Source organism: Seriola lalandi, unplaced genomic scaffold (genome assembly GCF_002814215.2).
Source record: "Seriola lalandi dorsalis isolate HSWRI2012SDOR001 ecotype SW California unplaced genomic scaffold, Sedor1 jcf7180002054319, whole genome shotgun sequence".
Classification (NCBI taxonomy): Eukaryota; Metazoa; Chordata; class Actinopteri; order Carangiformes; family Carangidae; genus Seriola; species Seriola lalandi.
Window position 1 is genome coordinate 437,693 of NW_019524872.1, and position 6,372 is coordinate 444,064.

Here is a 6,372-nt window from a genome sequence, read left to right on the forward strand (position 1 = left end):
GGGGGGGGTTGCATGGAAAGGATGGAAAAGGAGAAAGTGAAAAGGGGTGTGTTCCTCGGAGCAGCAGCTTTACAAAACCACCACATGGGCCACGTTGAATATTCCCTTTTCTCTTGCATTTTGAGAAGCCATACATTAAACGCTCATTATACAGCCTTTATGTGCAAGAGGAGGCTCCCTCTCTGTGAGGGCAGAGTGGCTGAGGATGGACTATGATCTTCCTGCATATGCATGCATGGAGCATCTTTAGAGGCTTTCTGACATGTATGATATCATCATGACCAAAAGATTTGACTTTCATAAAGCCTGACTCAGGAAAGGGAGGGTGTGTCTATTGCAAGGCTCATTTTTTACGGTGTGAATTAGATTGTCTGCAATGTTTAATAAAGTTGACTTTTCGAGGCGCTGGATTTTCTCACGTATTGGTGCAATAGGGAGAATTCTGCATTGAGGTCTTTCATTGTCAGATGTGTAAAATCTAACAGAGGAGTATAATGAAACTCTGACAAAAACCATGTAAGAGAAGCTACCAGTTTCTTTTTTTACAAGTTTCACTATTAAAAAAACCCAAAAAGCACAGAAGAAGAGTGTCCTGGTCCTCGCCAGCCTTTATCCTCACACACTCTGAGAAAGGACACACTTCAGCTATGGATGATTTTCTTTCACTTTTATTTTTCATTTGACTTTTTAACTATATCATTTCACTTTCAACTCCACTTTCACAGTCCTCACTACTTCTTCCAACAATAGGATCCTTTTCTAGAGGTGTGTGTGTGTATGTGTGTGCGAGGAGGGGGGAGCAAAGGTTAAACTGGGCATCCCATCATGATAAATCACTGGTTAATGAGGAGTCCATTGTGTCCTCACACATTGTGTCCCCCCCCCGCTCTCCTCCTCCCCCTCCTCCTCCTCCTCCTCCTTGTGTCCCTTAGACCGCTACCTTCGGGTTGTTAAGCTGACACAGATAATGAACTGGCTGCTTTGAACTGTCCTCACAATATTGACTGGTTGCACACAGCAGATGTCTCCCTGGCAGAAAGCAACTGGTAAAAGCACATTAGGTTAACAAAGAGAGCTTTGCTTTGCAGGGGTGGGGACTGGAGAGGAGGTGGCAGAGGGGTCTGTGTGGGTGTGTTGTGAGGTGGTGGGGGCAGAGGGATGGGGGGGCAGAGGGCAAGCTTCAGAGTTGACAGATCTGGGGGATTATATCAAAACAACACTTTTGTCGATTATGTGACGAAGAGAAGAAGCGACAAAGAGAGGACACGTTTTGAAAGAGAATATCTTCACAGGCTTGCGTCGTGTTATGAGTGTGCTTTGGGTGATAATCTTTTTTTAACTCGTAGTAAATAAACACAAGTATAAAAGGTGACAAAAAAGTACTTTTAAGCACTAAAATAAAAAATTGGAAGGTGAAAACTATAGATTTGCATTTGCAGTGTAAGTGGAAGAGCTAGTGTGTCACCTACTAACCATGTAGTTTAAATATTTTAATGGATGGTATATAGTTTTATATATTTTTAGATATTCTCTTTGTATAGTTCAAGGGTGCCACTGGCTCTCAGTCATTTCTGGAAGAAAATAAAATAGGCAAAATCACATAATCAATCAGAGTGAAGTCAAAGTGTAGTTGACGTGCATATTGATACTTAATTTTTATTTTAGATTATTGCAAACTTTAAATCCACTTTCACAGTTTGCACAACTCACGGGTTCGCTCATTGATGTCTGAAAGCTACATAAAAAAAACATCCAACTGCCTAAAACACAGTTACATGGTCTGTGAAGTGGCTGTTTACGATGTAATATATGCAAAACCACCGGTACGGTCCTTTTAAAGATAACAATCTGAATCACAGTTTGGTGAGTTGATTCATTTGGTCTATAGATAACAAAATGATTAACTTGATTTTCAGTCTGCCCCTCGTTATTGTTGTTGAGTGAATGCAGCGCGGCCTGTGAGCCGACTGGTTTCTTTCTGGCAGTGGGACGGGTGTCTAATGGGTCAATAATAAGCCGTGACTAACCGTCTCCCTGAGGAGCAGCTTGGCCAGACACACACTCACAGAAAGCAGCAGAAAGGTATGAGCCACCAACACTGATTACCATATAATTGCAGCCATTGTATTTGACATGGAGAATTAGTAGCCCGCTAGGTGGCTAACTGGCCTTTTATTCAGCTTCGGACTGGACAAAAAAACACACCCACACACAGACAGAGACACACAACTAATACTGGATGGAATATGCATTTATGTGCACACAATTATTTGTGTCATGACAGTACACCTCCCTTCATGGAAACCTCAAGTCTCCAAAATTTGGAACTTTTCAGGAACAAACAGCTTTTGATGATGATGTGTTTTGATCTTATCTGGAAGACTTTTTTTATTTCAAGAAGATGAAGCTGAGAATCTTTCAGCTGCTTGAGAAATATTCTTTGGTTTTCACACGACAACAGTTAATATACTTTTATATAATTCAAGATAATGATTCAGTAGAGGAAAATCAACATGAAAGAGAGAGCTTCATTTCATTCAGGGAATCTGATAAATGAAATGGATACTTCTTAGCTTCTTTTAAGATTAACCTCCAGCCTTTGTCAGCTCTCTCACACCTGTTTCTGTTGAGCCACCACACGAAATCAAACTGGAAATGCAGAGAAACATCTTTCCTGTTTCAGCTGCACCGTTTTAACCGTCCGAGTTCAAGGATCAGTGTTCATACACACTGGATAATCTGCTGTGGCCTATTCAGATTCCTCCTTGCCACTTTGAAAATTACACACGCCGCCAGTTGTGAAGTTGTGAGCTTTTCCCACAAGGAACCACGTCCTCAGACTTTGAGGCACGGAACGATTTGATTTGGTTTCTGGCATACGAGTCAAGAGGGTTAACAAGACCCACCGCCATGGAGTCCCTTCACCCCACGTGTGGCTAAACGATCACTTCCCTTGCGCGCCTCACATCGCAACAAATCTCCTTTCATGATCACTTTTCACTCTTTCTCTTTCTTGCCTGACTGAGTCTTTTTAAAGTGAGAGGGAGAGGAGAGAGAGTCAGGGAGAGAATTTCTTTCCCTCTTAAAAGTTTTGTGTGAGGACGGCTGAGTGAGCGTCCATTATAGAAAAGGCCCAGACCACCACTGGATGACCCTGCTTGGAGTGACAAAACCCAATTGGTCACGGCCGCCAGCAGCTAATGGGCCAGAGAGGAATAGCCCTGGGTGGGTAATGACTGTATTCTCTGCTTTTCTCTTTACGCCCTTCTGGTGCCCTCGTACCCCCCGCCTTACCTCATCAGCCACCAGCCCCATGCCCTCCCCGTATACCCCTGCACCCAACCCTGTGTGCCCCCCTGGCCTTCCCTTCTAGTGTCACTTACACTAACACACACATCTACACAATGCTGTTGGTCACAGTGTCTGTCTGTGTGGTGCACTTGGCAACAGATGCTGCAGACAGATCAGGCAGAGAGAATCAGGGGACCATATGTTTGGATGAGTCATGGTCCTCCTGCCTTTCCCACACAGTGGAGCTCGATGGAGGGGTCTCTGTCAGACCCAAGTTAGGACTTGTGGTTCATGGAGTCAGTGAACTAAACGGTTGTATTTAACGTAAAGAGGACCAAAGGTTCAATGAGAACCGCAGTCTCCATATCTGCAGAACAAAAGTTGTTTCATCAGTGCCTTCAAAAATGACTCGCATGACCACCAAGGCAACTAAAGCTTCTTGATTAAGATCTGGGAAATATGCTGCTATTAAAAAAAAACAAACAAACTCCAGTCTCCCAAATGAAAGTCACATGTTCTTCACGCCCACCCACCAACCCGACCTTCATATCATGACTTTCCACCTTTCTTACGTAAAGTGCACACTACAGGTCCAGTGTAGAAAAACCAAAGAAAAATGCCCCAAACACTTAATCTACCAATGTAAAAATCCTTTTCCACATGAACATGCTTTCAAAATGTATTGACAACCCTGAACTTGCAACTCAATACTGGCCTTTTTTTTATCATGGCAAGATGATAATTTGTGTCCATGTAAGTGATCATTATGATGTAACAAATGCTCGACTTCCATTTTATTAGCTGGAATATTTCTTTTAATTCTGCTTTATTATGTAGCAAATAATTAAAACTGGTAAATGTTTGGAATTAAGGAGCCTAAAGTCTGTTTATACTTTCACGTTGGCAACTTTCAAGAGTGTGATCATTTAAAGGAAGTCTCTTTTTTTTTAAATTCTCATGTAATTGATTATGGGTGACTGTTTATGAGATACAGGTGTTTGAGGTGGTAGAGGCGCTGAAAAGAAAGCTGCATTTTATTTTCTAAATGTGCAGGAAATCATATAGTGCAGTGTTTAGATCTACCTATTTTAGGAAACTCTGAAAACAGTCATGGGAGTGCTGAGTTAAAGGGCCTTTACCCTGCATATTTCCTTTGGCAAAATCAAAATTTCCAGCTTCTCAACATCTGTGGAACCTGGTGTACAAGAAGCTGTAAATCAAATGGGGTGAATATAATTATGATGCAGTGATTTTGAAAAACAGAGAAAGTTTGATTCTACAACTCAAATAGAAGATCTACTGTCAGTTGGTTTGAAGAAAGATAGAGAGGAAGCTCCAGTGATAGCTTGGAAAACAAAGTAAGGACCAAAATTAAGAAGTACTAAATTCTTAAAAACAAAACAACATTGCTTGCTATTTATGGTGGTTTTTAAATTTGAAATTGGCTGCAGTGTTCTTAAGTCACACTTTTATTGGCCTCTCTCAGCACACACCTTTAAATCACTTCCTGCTTGTACAAAACTGTATATATTATTGCATTAGTACAACTTTGTACACTTTATAGTAATTAGCAGGAAATCTCAACCCACTGTGTGATGAAAATATATAAGTAATCATGATTTGTTTTGATTGGATGAAAATCAGAACCCTGGCTGAAAGTGACGGTTTCCTGTTTGTGAAAGTGAAGTTGACGATAACGCACTTTCTGGCAAGACAGTTTGTGGATGCAGGGTGGTGGTAGTGGTGGAGTGGTTGGCAGTAGATAGGAGGGGTAGATGTAGGAGAGAGGAGGAGGAGGAGGAGGTGGTGGTGGTGGGCAGGTCACACTAGCTCTATTCAGGCCCTAAGACAACACCACACAGAATGATAGACTCCTCAGGATTGTTTGTCCCTCAGGGGCCATTCTCTCTCCTGTCTCCCTCAATGGCACCCTTAGTTGCACATGAGAGGCTCTCACAGGTACCAGAGAGAGAGAGAGAGAGAGAGAGAGAGAGAGAACGAGCACGAGTGTGTGTGTGCGTGTGCGTGTGTGTGTGTGTGTGTGCGTGCGTGCGTGTGTGTGTGTGTGTGTGTGTGTGCGTGTGCGCAGCGTTTGAAGGGTGGAGCGGGGTGGTGGAGGTGGGGTTGTATTTTAGAGATAAAGCCTCCTAGTCCTATGGTTGATTGCCCCGCTATAGACAGTCACTCAGTGGCTCTGAAAGGCTCCCTCAGACGCCAGTGAATAAACTCTTACTCTTACGCTTCCATACATCACCCTCCACCTCCCATCCCACCCTCCTCCTCTGGCAGATCCACCCCCTCCACTCTCTCACTTTGAATTTTCCGGGGATTTGAGCACTACCCCTCCAACCTTCCTCCCTCCCAAAAGTCTCCACACTTCTCCAAAAAAAAAAAAGCCTTTGTCTTTCTCTTAACCTTTCCATACTTACGAACATTAAATGGACAGTGAACATTTCCATAGTGATCATTGTAGCAACAATGCTGCTATTTGGATATTCATGACTTATTGAACATGAGGGACCGTTAATCTCTGAATACTTTTTTTTAAAGCTTTACAGGAAGTATGTCGGTATCAATAATCTTAAATTAGATACATGATATTTATGGATAGTGGTATTTTGAGGTATTTCTCTGTTCATATTGCTCTTGTAATTGTTACTGCTGACACATAAAAACATATGATATGAAATAATAACATCTGATAGGTAGTGCACTTGTTAAACCACTTTAAAGTTTGACAGCTGGTCATTTTGACCAGTGGCAGGAAACAGGAGTGCTGCCCTCTGTCAGTCGTCTTCCTTCCTGTTGACAGACGGATGCTGAAACGGCGATGTTATCCTGGCAAGCTAACCATTAGCCTGCATCTCTAAAGGCCATAGTTAGCGCTGTTGTGGCTCTTGTCAGCAGTTTCCTGGCTGCAGGAAGAATCCATCTGACACTGATTGACACAACAGGATGAGCTGACTAATTCATCCTAACAGATCAGAGGTGGGAAGTTACTAAATACATTTACTGAGTTACCAAGAACTGCAGGAACACGGCTTTGATGTACTGGTGATTAAAGTTTGAGAGAATGTCCTC